We start from the raw sequence: 20,000 nt of genomic DNA, 5'->3' as shown, positions 1-20,000 counted from the left end.
TCTCTCTGTACACAGATGCATGGCTGAAACTGAGTGTGTGTGTGTGTTACTTACTGATTAACTGCATCCTCCAGTTGTGCCTTGTGAACATCTTCAGACTGCATTGGCAAAAGAACAGTCCTGCGCTAGGCTGGATTAGAAGCTCCCCACAACCTCCCACACCCGCAGGACAGGAAGGGAAGACAGGGGTGAGATGTTTATGAATGTATTGTGTTTGAACTCCTTATCCTTTAAATAAAGTGGATATAGGGCTGCTGTTTATGGTTCTAGAACGTCACTGGCATCTCAAGAAGCCCCAAAAGACAAGAAAGGGTGCTGATGTTTCGGATGAAACTTCCCTGTTACGGTTGTTTATCTACACCATCTACAGATACAAACAAAACACACCTCAACACACCTCAACACACCTCAACATATATCAACACACCTCAACATATATCAACACACCTCAACATATATCAACACACCTCAACAACACACCTCAACATATATCAACAACACACCTCAACATATATCAACACACGTCAACACACTTCAACACACCTCAATATATATCAACACACCTCAATATCTATCAACACACCTCAATATCTATCAACACACCTCAATATCTATCAACACACCTCAATATATATCAACACACCTCAACACACTTCAACATATATCAACACACCTCAACACACTTCAACATATATCAACACACCTCAACATATATCAACAACACACCTCAACATATATCAACACACCTCAACAAACCTCAACACACTTCAACACACCTCAATATATATCAACACACCTCAATATCTATCAACACACCTCAATATCTATCAACACACCTCAATATCTATCAACACACCTCAACACACCTCAATATCTATCAACACACCTCAATATCTATCAACACACCTCAATATCTATCAACACACCTCAACACACTTCAACATATATCAACACACCTCAACACACTTCAACATATATCAACACACCTCAACACACTAACACACCTCAACACACTTCAACACACCTCAACACACTTCAACACACCTCAACACACTTAAACATATATCAACACACCTCAATATATATCAACACACCTCAACACACTTCAACATATATCAACACACCTCAACACACTTCAACATATATCAACACACCTCAACATATATCAACAACACACCTCAACATATATCAACACACCTCAACAAACCTCAACACACTTCAACACACCTCAATATCTATCAACACACCTCAATATCTATCAACACACCTCAATATCTATCAACACACCTCAATATCTATCAACACACTTCAACATATATCAACACACCTCAATATCTATCAACACACCTCAATATCTATCAACACACCTCAATATCTATCAACACACCTCAACACACTTCAACATATATCAACACACCTCAACACACCTCAACACACTAACACACCTCAACACACCTCAACACACTTAAACATATATCAACACACCTCAATATATATCAACACACCTCAACACACTTCAACATATATCAACACACCTCAACACACTTCAACATATCAACACACCTCAACACACTAACACACCTCAACACACCTCAACACACCTCAACACACTTAAACATATATCAACACACCTCAATATATATCAACACACCTTAACACACTTCAATACACTTCAACATATATCAACACATATGATGTGCGCCGGGGGGTAGGGCTGCCGTCTTATCGGCTCTCAACCAATCATGCTATTTCTTTTTGCGTTCTTTTGTACATAATGTTGCTGCTACCGAGAAGAGCTTCTGGAAACCAGAACTGGGATTACTCACCTCAAACTGGACGAGGAGTTCTTCAATGAGTCGGATGCAGACACAGGCCCCGATCCCTGTGATTCGCTGGAGAAGGAAACAGAGGCATTAGATCAGGTCGAGTGGCTAATCTGCCCTTCCCACCCGTACTGTTAGCTAACAGACACAGGCCCCGATCCCCGTGATTCGCTGGAGAAGGAAACAGAGGCATTAGATCAGGTCGAGTGGCTAATCTGCCCTTCCCATCCGTACTGTTAGCTAACAGACACAGGCCCCGATCCCCGTGATTCGCTGGAGAAGGAAACAGAGGTTTAGAGGCATTAGATCAGGGTGCCTTGGATCAGGCGACGAGTGGCTAATCTGCCCTTCCCATCCGTACTGTTAGCTAACAGACACAGGCCCCGATCCCCGTGATTCGCTGGAGAAGGAAACAGAGGCATTAGATCAGGGTGCCTTGGATCAGGACGAGTGGCTAATCTGCCCTTCCCATCCGTACTGTTAGCTAACAGACACAGGCCCCGATCCCCGTGATTCGCTGGAGAAGGAAACAGAGGTTTAGAGGCATTAGATCAGGGTGCCTTGGATCAGGTCGAGTGGCTAATCTGCCCTTCCCATCCGTACTGTTAGCTAACATTCAATCACTGGAAAATAAATGGGACGAACTGAAAGCACGTATATCCTACCAGTGGGACATTAAAAACTGTAATATAAAGAGAGAGACAACACTACACAAAGAGAGAGACACCACAACACTACACAAAGAGAGAGACAACACTACATAAAGAGAGAGACAACACTACATAAAGAGAGAGACACTACATAAAGAGAGAGACACTACATAAAGAGAGAGACAACACTACATAAAGAGAGAGACAACACTACATAAAGAGAGAGACACTACAACACTACATAAATAGAGAGACACTACAACACTACATAAAGAGAGAGACACTACAACACTACATAAAGAGAGAGACACTACAACACTACATAAAGAGAGAGACACTACAACACTACATAAAGAGAGAGACACTACAACACTACATAGAGAGAGAGACACTACAACACTACATAAAGAGAGAGACACTACAACACTACATAAAGAGAGAGACACTACAACACTACATAAGAGACACTACAACACTACATAAAGAGAGAGACACTACAACACTACATAAAGAGAGAGACACTACAACACTACATAAGAGACACTACAACACTACATAAAGAGAGACACCACAACACTACATAGAGAGAGAGACACCACTACATAGAGAAAGAGACACCACTACATAGAGAGAGAGACACCACTACATAGAGAAAGAGACACCACTACATAGAGAGAGAGACACCACTACATAGAGACAACACTACATAAAGAGAGAGACACCACTACATAGAGAGAGAGACACCACTACATAGAGACAACACTACATAAAGAGAGAGACGCCACAACACTACATAGAGAGAGAGACACCACAACACTACATAGAGAGAGACACCACAACACTACATAGAGAGAGAGACACCACAACACTACATAGAGAGAGAGAGACCACAACACTACATAAAGAGAGAGACACTACAACACTACATAAAGGACCGGTACTCACAGCCGATGTGAGTAAGACCTTTAAACAGGTCAACATTCACAAGGTGGCAGGGCCAGACTGATTACCAGGACCGGTACTCGCAGCATGCGCTGACCAACTGGCAAGTGTCTTCACTGACATTTTCAACCTCTCCCTGAACGAGTCTGTAATACCAACATGTTTTAAGCAGACCACCATAATCCATGTGACCAAGACCTAGTGGTTAGAGCATTGGACTAGTAACACGCTTTTTCAATTCTGCCCACAAATTTTCTTTAGGATTGAGGTTAGGGTTTTGTGATGGCCACTCCACGACTTTGTTGTCCTTAATAAGCCATTTTGCCACAACTTTGGAAGTATGCTTGGGGTCATTGTCCATTTGGAAGACCCATTTTGCAACCAAGCTTTAACTTCCTGACTGATATGTTGGGATGTTGCTTCAATATATCCACATAATGTTCCTACCTCATGATGCCATCTATTTTGTGAAGTGCACCAGTCCCTCCTGCAGCAAAGCACCCCCACAACATGATGCTACCACCCCCGTGCTTCAAGGTTGAGATGGTGTTCTTCGGCTTGCAGGCCTCTTCCTTTTCCTCCAAACATAACAATGGTCATTATGGCCAAACAGTTCTATTTTGTTTCATCAGACCAGAGGATATTTCTCCAAAAAGTATGATCTTTGTCCCCATGTGCAGTTGCAAACCATAGTCTAGCTTTTTATGGTGGTTTTGGAGCAGTGGCTTGTTGAGCGGCCTTTCAGGTTATTTCAATATAGGACTCCTTTTACTGTGGATATAGATACTTTTTCACGTGTTTCCTCCAGCATCTTCACAAGGTCCTTTGCTGTTGTTCTGGGAATGATTTGCACTTTTTGCACCAGAGAATGTTCATCGCTACGAGACAGAATGCGTCTCCTTCCTGATCGGTATAACGGCTGCGTGGTCCCATGGTGTTTATACTTGCATACTATTGTTTGTACAGATGAACGTGGTACCTTCAGGCATTTTGAAATTGCTCCCAAGGATGAACCAGACTTGTTGAGGTCTACGATTCTTTCTCTGAGGTCTTGGCTGATTTATTTTGATTTTCCCATGATGTCAAGCAAACAGGCACTGAGTTTGAAGGTAGACATTCAATCCACAGGTACACCTCCAATTAACTCAAATGATGTCAATTAGCCTATTGGAAGCTTCTAAAGCCATGACATCATTTTCTGGAATTTTACAAGCTGTTTAAAGGCACAGTCAACTTAGTGTATGTAAACTTCTGACCTACTGGAATTGTGATACAGTGAATTATAAGTGAAATAATCTGTCTGTAAATAATTGTTGGAAAAGTGTCCTGCATGAAGTAGATGTCCTAACCGACTTGCCAAACCTATAGTTTGTTAACAAGAAATTATTGGAGTGACTGAAAAACGAGTTTTAATGACTCCAACTCAACTTTATGTAAACTTCCGACTTCAACTGTAGCCTCATTTAATGTTATTTTATTGTTTCGTTTTTATTTATTTTTCTTACTTGAAAGCATTTTTTAAAAATTTAGTTTATTTAGTAAATATTTTCTATTTCTTGAACTACATTGTTGGTTAAGGGCATTTCACCTGTTGAATTTGGCATATGTGACAAAGTTTGATGTAAATAGTATAAAACTGAGAGTGTGTGTGTGTGTGTGTGTGTGTGTGTGTGTGTGTGTGTGTGTGTGTGTGTGTGTGTGTGTGTGTGTGTGTGTGTGTGTGTGTGTGTGTGTGTGTGTGTGTGTGTGTGTGTGTGTGTGTGTGTGTGTGTGTGTGTGTGTGTGTGTGTGTGTGTGACATCCAGCCACGGAGGGGATGGAGGAAACACTGCCGACTTGTGAAGCGTGCTGGCGGCGACCACAGCAACAGAACGAGGAAACTAAAAAGTCAACAGAGACCAACGTATGAAGACAGACTAGCATATTAACTGGACCGGAGGGAGGAGAGATGGAGAGAAGGGAGGAGAAGGAGAGAAGGAGAGAGGGGAGGAGAAGGGAGGAGGAGAGAGATGTGAGGAGGAGAGAGAGGGGAGGGTAAAGAGGACCAAGCAGAGAACTCCTCTCCCTGTAGCAGAACTCAAATTATTGTTTTTCAGCTTCGTTTGATGAGAATGCCTTTCAAGTTTTGGGGGAAATTCAAAACATGTGTTCTGGAAGACACATTTAGTATGTGTACCAAATGGCCCCTACCCCCTATATAGTGCACTACTTTTGACTATATCCCCGAGGGGCCCTGATTCACAATAGTACACTTTAAAGGGATATAGGGTGTCATTAGGAACGCAGGCTTTTCTTCTACATCTATCCTCATAAGAAAAGAGTTTGATGTCGACTCAGGTGAAAGGAATAGCCAACTAGAGGATGATGGCGCAGGGGGTGACAACATCTAGAGTCAAATCAAATCAAATTTATTTATATAGCCCTTCGTACATCAGCTGATATCTCAAAGTTCTGTACAGAAACCCAGCCTAAAACCCCAAACAGCAAACAATGCAGGTGTAAAAGCACGGTGGCTAGGAAAAACTCCCTAGAAAGGCCAAAACCTAGGAAGAAACCTAAAGAGGAACCGGGCTATGTGGGGTGGCCAGTCCTCTTCTGGCTGTGCCGGGTAGAGATTATAACAGAACATGACCAAGATGTTCAAATGTTCATAAATGACCAGCATGGTCAAATAATAATAAGGCAGAACAGTTGAAACTGGAGCAGCAGCACAGTCAGGTGGACTGGGGACAGCAAGGAGCCATCATGTCAGGTAGTCCTGGGGCACGGTCCTAGGGCTCAGGTCCTCCGAGAGAGAGAAAGAAAGAGAGAATTAGAGAGAGCATATGTGGAGGGCATTTAACTCATGATTAACAGATTATACCAAAATAATAGCAGGGTATTTAGCTAATAAGGGATGAATATAAGAAGGAAGGAAGATCATGGTTTGTCCTTTAGTCTGAAACACTATACTAGACCCAGACCTTTGACCCTGACCCAGACTCTAGACCCAGACCATAAAACGATTGCCTGGCACGACTCAACACCATCATTAAGTTTACAGATGACACAACAGTGGTAGGCCTGATCACCGACAACGATGAGACAGCCTACAGGGATGAGGTCAAGAGACCTGGCCGGGTGGTGCCAGAATAACAACCTATCCCTCAACGTAACCAAGACTAAGGAGATGATTGTGGACTACAGGAAAAGGAGGACCGAGCACGTCCCCATTCTCATCGACGGGGCTGTAGTGGAGCAGGTTGAGAGCTTCAAGTTCCTCGGTGTCCACATCAACAACAAACTAGAATGGTCCAAGACAGTCGTGAAGAGGGCACAACAAAGCCTATTCCTCCTCAGGAAACTAAAAAGATTTGGCATGGGTCCTGAGATCCTCAAAAGGTTCTACAGCTGCATCATGGTTGCATCACTGCCTGGTACGGCAATTGCTCGGCCTCTGACCTCAAGGCACTACAGAGGGTAGTGCGTACGGCCCAGTACATCACTGGGGCCAAGCTGCCTGCCATCCAGGACCTCTACATCAGGCGGTGTCAGAGGAAGGCCCTACAAATGGTCAAAGACACCAGCCACCCCAGTCATAGACTGTTCTCTCTGCTACCGCATGGCATGCGGTACTGGAGTGCCAAGTCTAGGACAAAAAGGCTTCTCAACAGGTTTTAATCAAATGGCTACCTGGACTCTTTGCATTGTGTGCCCCCCTCAAACCCTATTTTACACTGCTGCTACTATCTGTTTATCATATATGCATCGTCACTTTAACTATACATCCATGTACATACTACCTCAATTGGGCCGACCAACCAGTGCTACCGCACATCGGCTAACCGGGCTATCTGCATTGTGTCCCGCCACCCATCACCAATCAGCCTGACTAACCGGTGTCTGTATGCAGCCTCGCTACTGTTTATAGCCTCGCTACTGTATATAGCCTCGCTACTGTTTATAGCCTCGCTACTGTATATAGCCTCTCTACTGTATATAGCCCCTCTACTGTATATAGCCCCTCTACTGTATATAGCCTCTCTACTGTTTATAGCCTCGCTACTGTATATAGCCCCTCTCTACTGTATATAGCCCCTCTACTGTATATAGCCTCGCTACTGTATATAGCCTCTCTACTGTATATAGCCTCTCTACTGTATATAGCCTCTCTACTGTATATAGTCTCTACTGTATATAGCCTCTCTATTGTATATAACCTCTCTACTGTATATAGCCTCTCTACTGTATATAGCCCTCTACTGTATATAGCCTCTCTACTGTATATAGTCTCTACTGTATATAGCCTCTCTACTGTATATAGTCTCTACTGTATATAGCCTCTCTACTGTATATAGCCTCTCTACTGTATATAGTCTCTACTCTATATAGCCTCTCTACTGTATATAACCTCTCTACTGTATATAGCCTCTCTACTGTATATAGCCCCTCTACTGTATATAGCCTCTCTACTGTATATAGCCTCTCTACTGTATATAGTCCGTCTACTGTATATAGCCTCTCTACTGTATATAGCCTCTCTACTGTATATAGTCCGTCTACTGTATATAGCCTCTCTACTGTATATAGCCTCTCTACTGTATATAGCCCCTCTACTGTATATAGCCTCTCTACTGTATATAGTCTCTACTGTATATAGCCTCTCTACTGTATATAGCCTCTCTACTGTATATAGTCTCTACTGTATATAGCCTCTCTACTGTATATAACCTCTCTACTGTATATAGCCTCTCTACTGTATATAGCCCCTCTACTGTATATAGCCTCTCTACTGTATATAGTCTCTACTGTATATAGCCTCTCTACTGTATATAGCCTCTCTACTGTATATAGTCCATCTACTGTATATAGCCTCTCTACTGTATATAGCCTCTCTACTGTATATAGCCCCTCTACTGTATATAGCCTCTCTACTGTATATAGCCTCTCTACTGTATATAGCCTCTCTACTGTATATAACCTGTCTTTTTACTGCTTTTATTTCTTTACTTACCTATTGTACCTTTTTTGCACTGTTGGTTAGACCCTGTAAGTAATTTCACTGTAAGGTCTACTACACCTGTTGTATTCAGCATTTCACTGTAAGGTCTACTACACCTGTTGTATTCAGCATTTCACTGTGAGGTCTACTAAACCTGTTGTATTCAGCATTTCACTGTGAGGTCTACTACACCTGTTGTATTCAGCATTTCACTGTGAGGTCTACTACACCTGCTGTGTTCAGCATTTCACTGTAAGGTCTACTACACCTGTTGTATTCATCATTTCACTGTGAGGTCTACTACACCTGTTGTATTCATCATTTCACTGTGAGGTCTACTACACCTGTTTTATTCAGCATTTCACTGTGAGGTCTACTACACCTGTTGTATTCAGCATTTCACTGTAAGGTCTACTACACCTGTTGTATTCAGCATTTCACTGTGAGGTCTACTACACCTGTTGTATTCAGCATTTCACTGTAAGGTCTACTACACCTGTTGTATTCAGCATTTCACTGTAAGGTCTACTACACCTGTTGTATTCGGTGCACGTGACAAATAAACTTTGATTTGATTTGACTCTAGACCCCAGAATCTAGACCCCAGACTGTAGACCTCAGACCGTAGAACCAGACACTACAGTGAGATACTGCTATACTGTGGTATTGTACTACTGTAGCTGGCATGTACTTACCAAAGCTACACTTTCTCATATGCTCGGCATCTGAAGGGAAGGCACTACAGAAGGTAGTACATCACCGGGGCCAAGCTTTCTGCCATCCAGGACCTCTATACCAGGCGGTGTCAGAGGAAGGTCAGCCACCCATAGACTGTTCTCTCTGCTACCACGTGGCAAGCGGTACCGGAGCGCCAAGTCTAGGTCAAAGAGCTTCTAAACAGCTTCTACCCCCAAGGCACAAGACTCCTGAACAGCTAGTCAAATGGCTACCCAGACTATTTGCATTGCCCCCCTCTTTTACACTGCTGCTACTGTCTGTAATTATCTATGCACAGTCACTTTAATAACTCCACCTACATGTACATATTACCTCAATTACCTCGACACCGGTGCCCCCGTACTGCTGCTCTTTAATTATTTGTTATTCTTATCTCTTACCTTTTTTAGGTATTTTCTTAAAACTGCACTGTTGGTTAAGCATTTCACTGTAAGGTTTACACCTGTTGGTTAAGGGCTTGTTAGTAAGCATTTCACTGTAAGGTTTACACCTGTTGGTTAAGGGCTTGTTAGTAAGCATTTCACTGTAAGGTTTACACCTGTTGGTTAAGGGCTTGTTAGTAAGCATTTCACTGTAAGGTTTACACCTGTTGGTTAAGGGCTTGTTAGTAAGCATTTCACTGTAAGGTTTACACCTGTTGGTTAAGGGCTTGTTAGTAAGCATTTCACTGTACGGTTTACACCAGTTGGTTAAGGGCTTGTTAGTAAGCATTTCACTGTAAGGTTTACACCTGTTGGTTAAGGGCTTGTTAGTAAGCATTTCACTGTAAGGTTTACACCTGTTGGTTAAGGGCTTGTTAGTAAGCATTTCACTGTAAGGTTTACACCTGTTGGTTAAGGGCTTGTTAGTAAGCATTTCACTGTAAGGTTTACACCTGTTGGTTAAGGGCTTGTTAGTAAGCATTTCACTGTAAGGTTTACACCTGTTGGTTAAGGGCTTGTTAGTAAGCATTTCACTGTAAGGTTTACACCAGTTGGTTAAGGGCTTGTTAGTAAGCATTTCACTGTAAGGTTTACACCTGTTGGTTAAGGGCTTGTTAGTAAGCATTTCACTGTAAGGTTTACACCAGTTGGTTAAGGGCTTGTTAGTAAGCATTTCACTGTAAGGTTTACACCTGTTGGTTAAGGGCTTGTTAGTAAGCATTTCACTGTAAGGTTTACACCTGTTGGTTAAGGGCTTGTTAGTAAGCATTTCACTGTAAGGTTTACACCAGTTGGTTAAGGGCTTGTTAGTAAGCATTTCACTGTAAGGTTTACACCAGTTGGTTAAGGGCTTGTTAGTAAGCATTTCACTGTAAGGTTTACACCTGTTGGTTAAGGGCTTGTTAGTAAGCATTTCACTGTAAGGTTTACACCAGTTGGTTAAGGGCTTGTTAGTAAGCATTTCACTGTAAGGTTTACACCAGTTGGTTAAGGGCTTGTTAGTAAGCATTTCACTGTAAGGTTTACACCAGTTGGTTAAGGGCTTGTTAGTAAGCATTTCACTGTAAGGTTTACACCTGTTGGTTAAGGGCTTGTTAGTAAGCATTTCACTGTAAGGTTTACACCTGTTGGTTAAGGGCTTGTTAGTAAGCATTTCACTGTAAGGTTTACACCTGTTGGTTAAGGGCTTGTTAGTAAGCATTTCACTGTAAGGTTTACACCTGTTGGTTAAGGGCTTGTTAGTAAGCATTTCACTGTAAGGTTTACACCAGTTGGTTAAGGGCTTGTTAGTAAGCATTTCACTGTAAGGTTTACACCTGTTGGTTAAGGGCTTGTTAGTAAGCATTTCACTGTAAGGTTTACACCTGTTGGTTAAGGGCTTGTTAGTAAGCATTTCACTGTAAGGTTTACACCTGTTGGTTAAGGGCTTGTTAGTAAGCATTTCACTGTAAGGTTTACACCTGTTGGTTAAGGGCTTGTTAGTAAGCATTTCACTGTAAGGTTTACACCTGTTGGTTAAGGGCTTGTTAGTAAGCATTTCACTGTAAAGTTTACACCTGTTGGTTAAGGGCTTGTTAGTAAGCATTTCACTGTAAGGTTTACACCTGTTGGTTAAGGGCTTGTTAGTAAGCATTTCACTGTAAGGTTTACACCTGTTGGTTAAGGGCTTGTTAGTAAGCATTTCACTGTAAGGTTTACACCAGTTGGTTAAGGGCTTGTTAGTAAGCATTTCACTGTAAGGTTTACACCTGTTGGTTAAGGGCTTGTTAGTAAGCATTTCACTGTAAGGTTTACACCTGTTGGTTAAGGGCTTGTTAGTAAGCATTTCACTGTAAGGTTTACACCTGTTGGTTAAGGGCTTGTTAGTAAGCATTTCACTGTAAGGTTTACACCTGTTGGTTAAGGGCTTGTTAGTAAGCATTTCACTGTAAGGTTTACACCTGTTGGTTAAGGGCTTGTTAGTAAGCATTTCACTGTAAGGTTTACACCTGTTGGTTAAGGGCTTGTTAGTAAGCATTTCACTGTAAGGTTTACACCTGTTGGTTAAGGGCTTGTTAGTAAGCATTTCACTGTAAGGTTTACACCTGTTGGTTAAGGGCTTGTTAGTAAGCATTTCACTGTAAGGTTTACACCTGTTGGTTAAGGGCTTGTTAGTAAGCATTTCACTGTAAGGTTTACACCTGTTGGTTAAGGGTTTGTTAGTAAGCATTTCACTGTAAGGTTTACACCTGTTGGTTAAGGGCTTGTTAGTAAGCATTTCACTGTAAGGTTTACACCTGTTGGTTAAGGGCTTGTTAGTAAGCATTTCACTGTAAGGTTTACACCTGTTGGTTAAGGGCTTGTTAGTAAGCATTTCACTGTAAGGTTTACACCTGTTGGTTAAGGGCTTGTTAGTAAGCATTTCACTGTAAGGTTTACACCTGTTGGTTAAGGGCTTGTTAGTAAGCATTTCACTGTAAGGTTTACACCAGTTGTATTTGGCGCATGTGACAACTAAACTTTGATTTCTCTTTCTATCTTACTCTCTTGATTTCTTTCTCTCTCCCTTTCTGTTCCTCCCTCACTTTCCCATCTCTCACACCCCTCTTTGTCCCTCGCTCCTTTCCCTCTGCCAGCTCTGCCACCCTACTTTGGTGGTCCCAGCGCGCACGACCCACGTGGAGTTCCAGGTCTCCGGTAGCCTCTGGAACTGCCAATCTGCGGTCAACAAGGCAGAGTTCATCTCAGCCTATGCCTCCCTCCAGTCCCTCGACTTCTTGGCCCTGACGGAAACATGGATCACCACAGACAACACTGCTACTCCTACTGCTCTCTCTTCGTCCGCCCACGTGTTCTCGCACACCCCGAGAGCGTCTGGTCAGCGGGGTGGTGGCACCGGGATCCTCATCTCTCCCAAGTGGTCATTCTCTCTTTCTCCCCTTACCCATCTGTCTATCGCCTCCTTTGAATTCCATGCTGTCACAGTTACTAGCCCTTTCAAGCTTAACATCCTTATCATTTATCGCCCTCCAGGTTCCCTCGGAGAGTTCATCAATGAGCTTGATGCCTTGATAAGCTCCTTTCCTGAGGACGGCTCACCTCTCACAGTTCTGGGCGACTTTAACCTCCCCACGTCTACCTTTGACTCTTTCCTCTCTGCCTCCTTCTTTCCACTCCTCTCCTCTTTTGACCTCACCCTCTCACCTTCCCCCCCTACTCACAAGGCAGGCAATACGCTCGACCTCATCTTTACTAGATGCTGTTCTTCCACTAACCTCATTGCAACTCCCCTCCAAGTCTCCGACCACTGCCTTGTATCCTTTTCCCTCTCGCTCTCATCCAACACCTCCCACACTGCCCCTACTCGGATGGTATCGCGCCGTCCCAACCTTCGCTCTCTCTCCCCCCCGCTACTCTCTCCTCTTCCATCCTATCATCTCTTCCCTCCGCTCAAACCTTCTCCCACCTATCTCCTGATTCTGCCTCCTCAACCCTCCTCTCCTCCCTCTCTGCATCCCTTGACTCTCTATGTCCCCTATCCTCCAGGCCGGCTCGGTCCTCCCCTCCCGCTCCGTGGCTCGATGACTCATTGCGAGCTCACAGAACAGGGCTCCGGGCAGCCGAGCGGAAATGGAGGAAAACTCGCCTCCCTGCGGACCTGGCATCCTTTCACTCCCTCCTCTCTACATTTTCCTCCTCTGTCTCTGCTGCTAAAGCCACTTTCTACCACGCTAAATTCCAAGCTGCTGCCTCTAACCCTAGGAATCTCTTTGCCACCTTCTCCTCTCTCCTGAATCCTCCGCCCCTCCCCCCCTCCTCCCTCTCTGCAGATGACTTCGTCAACCATTTTGAAAAGAAGGTCGACGACATCCGATCCTCGTTTGCTAAGTCAAACGACACTGCTGGTTCTGCTCACACTGCCCTACCCTGTGCTCTGACCTCTTTCTCCCTCTCTCTCCAGATGAAATCTTGCGTCTTGTGACGGCCGGCCGCCCAACAACCTGCCCGCTTGACCCTATCCCCTCCTCTCTTCTCCAGACCATTTCCGGAGACCTTCTCCCTTACCTCACCTCGCTCATCAACTCATCCCTGACCGTTGGCTACGTCCCTTCCGTCTTCAAGAGAGCGAGAGTTGCACCCCTTCTGAAAAAACCTACACTCGATCCCTCCGATGTCAACAATTACAGACCAGTATCCCTTCTTTCTTTTCTCTCCAAAACTCTTGAACGTGCTGTCCTTGGCCAGCTCTCCCGCTATCTCTCTCTGAATGACCTTCTTGATCCAAATCAGTCAGGTTTCAAGACTAGTCATTCAACTGAGACTGCTCTCCTCTGTATCACGGAGGCGCTCCGCACTGCTAAAGCTAACTCTCTCTCCTCTGCTCTCATCCTTCTAGATCTATCGGCTGCCTTCGATACTGTGAACCATCAGATCCTCCTCTCCACCCTCTCCGAGTTGGGCATCTCCGGCGCGGCCCACGCTTGGATTGCGTCCTACCTGACAGGTCGCTCCTACCAGGTGGCGTGGCGAGAATCTGTCTCCTCACCACGCGCTCTCACCACTGGTGTCCCCCAGGGCTCTGTTCTTGGCCCTCTCCTATTCTCGCTATACACCAAGTCACTTGGCTCTGTCATAACCTCACATGGTCTCTCTTATCATTGCTATGCAGACGACACACAATTAATCTTCTCCTTTCCCCCTTCTGATGACCAGGTGGCGAATCGCATCTCTGCATGTCTGGCAGACATATCAGTGTGGATGACGGATCACCACCTCAAGCTGAACCTCGGCAAGACGGAGCTGCTCTTCCTCCCGGGGAAGGACTGCCCGTTCCATGATCTCGCCATCACGGTTGACAACTCCATTGTGTCCTCCTCCCCAGAGCGCCAAGAACCTTGGCGTGATCCTGGACAACACCCTGTCGTTCTCAACTAACATCAAGGCGGTGGCCCGTTCCTGTAGGTTCATGCTCTACAACATCCGCAGAGTACGACCCTGCCTCACACAGGAAGCGGCGCAGGTCCTAATCCAGGCACTTGTCATCTCCCGTCTGGATTACTGCAACTCGCTGTTGGCTGGGCTCCCTGCCTGTGCCATTAAACCCCTTCAACTCATCCAGAACGCCGCAGCCCGTCTGGTGTTCAACCTTCCCAAGTTCTCTCACGTCACCCCGCTCCTCCGTTCTCTCCACTGGCTTCCAGTTGAAGCTCGCATCCGCTACAAGACCATGGTGCTTGCCTACGGAGCTGTGAGGGGAACGGCACCTCAGTACCTCCAGGCTCTGATCAGGCCCTACACCCAAACAAGGGCACTGCGTTCATCCACCTCTGGCCTGCTCGCCTCCCTACCACTGAGGAAGTACAGCTCCCGCTCAGCCCAGTCAAAACTGTTCGCTGCCCTGGCCCCCAATGGTGGAACAAACTCCCTCACGACGCCAGGACAGCGGAGTCAATCACCACCTTCCGGAGACACCTGAAACCCCACCTCTTTAAGGAATACCTAGGATAGGTTAAGTAATCCCTCTCACCCCACCCCCTAAGTTTTAGATGCACTATTGTTAAGTGACTGTCCCACTGGATGTCATAAGGTGAATGCACCAATTTGTAAGTCGCTCTGGATAAGAGCGTCTGCTAAATGACTTAAATGTAAATATGTAAATGCTCAGCTAACCCATCTCAGTTTATGAGAGCGACATAAAAGAAAACCTCAACACAAAACAGAACCGCTCCATTGAAAAAAAAAGAGTAGTTGTTTTTAGTGGTTAACAGGCAATGTGGGGAGACACAATGAGAACAAGGACAACGGGACTATATAGTGAAATGTCAGACCAGACTAATGGACGCCAGATCTGCAGGTTTAGAGGATTAGAAGAAACCAAGCCTTGAGAAGGGAGGAGGAGTACTGCCCAGGCAGCATCCCAAATGGCTCCCTAGTCCCAATGTAGTGCACTACTTTAGACTACAGCCCTATGGCACACTATTCTCTATTCACAGGTCTTGGTCAAAAGGAGTGCTCTATAAAAGGGACACATCCACTCTCCCCATCTCTCTACCTCCCTCCATCACTCTTTACCTCCCTCCATCCCTCTACCTCCATCTCTCTACCTCCCTCCCTCCCAACCTCTACTTCTATCCATCCCTCCCTCATCCTTCCGTCCCCACCTCTACCTCCCTCCCCTCCCCGTCCCCCCCCTCCCTCCCCCATCTCACTCCCTCCCCACCTCCATCCCTCCCCTCCCTCACCCCCCCACTTCTCTGTCTTGGTTAACATAGAGATTCTGGGAACATCAGAAGGTGGGGGGGATGAGGAAGGGAGGGAGGGTAATCCGACCAATTGAACATATGCGGTGGTACTTAATGAATATGATGTCAGTTCGGTTGTCATCTGAGACATTCTCATCAATGATAAGATGAAATAACTCTACAGTGGAAAGTCTACACATCAGAGTTATCGGATTCACACGGAATCGTTGTTCAATTTACATTTTTGAATATGAAATTATTCGTGATGGGATGAAATGTGATTTTAGCTTCTAAAATGTGAGAATTGGGATTTCATAAGGTAGGGCTCTGCTCAATCAGTGGCCCATGTGAAGAGACATGGGTTATAAAAATTTTCAAACACGCCCTTCTCGCTCCACTATATATATATACTATATACTATATATACCCTCCTCTCCCTTCCTATATAAGCCATTGAAGACAATATATCCTCCTGTTCCGAGGATGTAGGACGACGGTCCTATGTCAGAATGGTTCAGATATTAACTACAGAATGAAGCCAACATCAGCGTGAGCTTTGGTTGCGAATGGTATGAACTTTGAACTCTTATTCAATGCAGAATTGATACCTCCTAGCCGTTGAGTTTGCAACAGCAGCTGCAAACGCAGGTTAGGAAGGAATAGACAGAGTATACCGTCTACCACACAACGACGTTACTACAACGTATCCAATTTACCAGCAAAGACATTCTTCAAAGGACAAAGGACCCGGTTGGGCAACATGGCCTTCCATCTACCATCAACCTACCGAAGCGCAGCTCAGAGTAAATATTTATTGCATTTTCCTTTTCCAAATGGGCGGTAATTTAGAATGCATAAGATACTGTATTTATGATAGCACAGCTTCTCCCTTTGTCCCTCAGTCATCCCGCTCTTTCACTCAAACCCAGCCCCTTTTCTTTGTGTAACCAGCTGTCATATTTGTTCCGCCGGCTAGGGACGTTTTCCTTTATGACGTAATTTGTAATCAAGTTATTATTAATTATGTGTATATGTAATTCTGTGTTAGGTATTTAGTAAATAAATAATTAAATCCAATTTTGTATTGCTGATTCAACTTGTTAGCCAGGGTTCGTGCAGATAATCAAGAATTTACAACTTTCAGATGAGACTGAATTAAGGTGACGACTAATGTTGACTGCTATTGATGTAAAATATTACTAGGTCTTTAAGAGTTTATTCGGAAGATAACAGCTCTATAAATATTATTTTATGGTGCCCCCACTCTCTCAGTGTATTGGACTGGTAGAGATGAGACCCCACTCTCTCAGTGTAGTAGACTGGTAGAGACTCCACTCTCTCAGTGTATTGGACTGGTAGAGACCCCACTCTCTCAGTGTAGTAGACTGGTAGAGACCCCACTCTCTCAGTGTAGTAGACTGGTAGAGACCCCACTCTCTCAGTGTAGTAGACTGGTAGAGACCCCACTCTCTGTGTAGTAGACTGGTAGAGACCCCACTCTCTCAGTGTAGTAGACTGGTAGAGACCCCACTCTCTCAGTGTAGTAGACTGGTAGAGACCCCACTCTCTCAGTGTAGTAGACTGGTAGAGACCCCACTCTCTCAGTGTAGAGACTGGTAGAGACCCCACTCTCTCAGTGTAGTAGACTGGTAGAGACCCCACTCTCTCAGTGTAGTAGACTGGTGGTAGAGACCCCACTCTCAGTGTAGACCCCACTCTCTCAGTGTAGTAGACCCCTCTCAGTGTAGTAGACTGGTAGAGACCCAGTGTAGTAGACTGGTAGAGACCCCACTCTCAGTGTAGTAGACTGGTAGAGACCCCACTCTCTCAGTGTAGTAGACTGGTAGAGATGAGACCCCACTCTCTCAGTGTAGTAGACTGGTAGAGATGAGACCCCACTCTCTCAGTGTAGTAGACTGGTAGAGATGAGACCCCACTCTCTCAGTGTAGTAGACTGGTAGAGACCCCACTCTCTCAGTGTAGTAGACTGGTAGAGACCCCACTCTCTCAGTGTAGTAGACTGGTAGAGACCCCACTCTCTCAGTGTAGTAGACTGGTAGAGACCCCACTGTGTAGACTGGTAGAGACCCCACTCTCTCAGTGTAGTAGACTGGTAGAGACCCCACTCTCTCAGTGTAGTAGACTGGTAGAGACCCCACTCTCTCAGTGTAGTAGACTGTGTAGACTGGTAGAGACCCCACTCTCTCAGTGTAGTAGACTGGTAGAGACCCCACTCTCTCAGTGTAGTAGACTGGTAGAGACCCCACTCTCTCAGTGTAGTAGACTGGTAGAGACCCCACTCTCTCAGTGTAGTAGACTGGTAGAGACCCCACTCTCTCAGTGTAGTAGACTGGTAGAGACCCCACTCTCTCAGTGTAGTAGACTGGTAGAGACCCCACTCTCTCAGTGTAGTAGACTGGTAGAGATGAGACCCCACTCTGGTAGAGACCCCACTCAGTGTAGTAGACTGGTAGAGACCCCACTCTCTCAGTGTAGTAGAGACTGGTAGAGATGAGACCCCACTCTCTCAGTGTAGTAGACTGGTAGAGACCCCACTCTCTCAGTGTAGTAGACTGGTAGAGACCCCACTCTCTCAGTGTAGTAGACTGGTAGAGACCCCACTCTCTCAGTGTAGTAGACTGGTAGAGACCCCACTCTCTCAGTGTAGTAGACTGGTAGAGACCCCACTCTCTCAGTGTATTGGACTGGTAGAGACCTCTCAGTGTAGTAGACTGGTAGAGATGTGTAGACTGGTAGAGACCCACTCTCTCAGTGTAGTAGACTGGTAGAGATGAGACCCCACTCTCTCAGTGTAGTGGACTGGAGACCCCAGTGTATTGGACTGAGACCCCACTCTCTGTATTGGAGAGATGAGACCCCACTGTGTATTGGACTGGTAGAGACCCCACTCTCTCAGTGTATTGACTGGTAGAGACCCCACTCTCTCAGTGTATTGACTGGTAGAGATGAGACCCACTCTCTCAGTGTAGACTGGTAGAGACCCCACTCTCTCAGTGTAGTAGACTGGTAGAGACCCCACTCTCTCAGTGTAGTAGACTGGTAGAGACCCCACTCTCCAGTGTAGTAGACTGGTAGAGATGAGACCCCACTCTCAGTGTAGTAGACTGGTAGAGACCCCACTCTCTCAGTGTAGTAGAGTGTAGTAGACTGAGACCCCACTCTCTCAGTGTAGTAGACTGGTAGAGACCCCACTCTCTCAGTGTAGTAGACTGGTAGAGATGAGACCCCACTCTCTCAGTGTAGTAGACTGGTAGAGACCCCACTCTCTCAGTGTAGTAGACTGGTAGAGACCCCACTCTCTCAGTGTAGTAGACTGGTAGAGACCCCACTCTCTCAGTGTAGTAGACTGGTAGAGACCCCACTCTCTCAGTGTACTGGTAGAGATGAGACCCCACTCTCTCAGTGTAGACTAGACTGGTAGAGATGAGACCCCACTCTCTCAGTGTATTAGACTGGTAGAGACCCCACTCTCTCAGTGTAGTAGACTGGTAGAGACCCCCACTCTCTCAGTGTAGTAGACTGGTAGAGATGAGACCCACTCTCTCAGTGTAGTAGACTGGTAGAGATGAGACCCCACTCTCTCAGTGTAGAAGACTGGTAGAGACCCCACTCTCTCAGTGTATTGGACTGGTAGAGACCCCACTCTCTCAGTGTAGTAGACCCCCACTCTCTCAGTGTATTGGACTGGTAGAGACCCCACTCTCTCAGTGTAGTGGACTGGTAGAGACCCCACTCTCTCAGTGTATTGGACTGGTAGAGATGAGACCCCAGTGTATTAGACTGGTAGAGACCCCACTCTCAGTGTATTGACTGGTACCCCACTCTCTCAGTGTAGAGATGAGACCCCACTCTCCAGTGTATTGGACTGGTAGAGACCCCACTGTGTATTGACTGGTAGAGACCCCACTCTCTCAGTGTATTGGACTGGTAGAGATGAGACCACACTCTCAGTGTATTTGACTGGTAGAGACCCCACTCTCCTCAGTGTATTGGACTGGTAGAGATGAGACCCCACTCTCTCAGTGTAGGTAGAGATGAGACCCACTAGAGATGAGACCCCACTCTCTCAGTGTAGTAGACTGGTAGAGACCCCACTCTCTCAGTGTATTGACTGGTAGAGACCCCACTCTCTCAGTGTATTGGACTGGTAGAGACCCCACTCTCTCAGTGTATTGGACTCTCAGGTAGAGACCCCACTCTCT

The sequence above is a fragment of the Oncorhynchus gorbuscha genome, linkage group LG07, assembly GCF_021184085.1.
Source record: "Oncorhynchus gorbuscha isolate QuinsamMale2020 ecotype Even-year linkage group LG07, OgorEven_v1.0, whole genome shotgun sequence".
In the NCBI taxonomy this organism is placed as follows: Eukaryota; Metazoa; Chordata; class Actinopteri; order Salmoniformes; family Salmonidae; genus Oncorhynchus; species Oncorhynchus gorbuscha.
The sequence above is the reverse complement of the archived record's forward strand: the minus strand, read 5'-3'. Positions refer to the sequence as shown.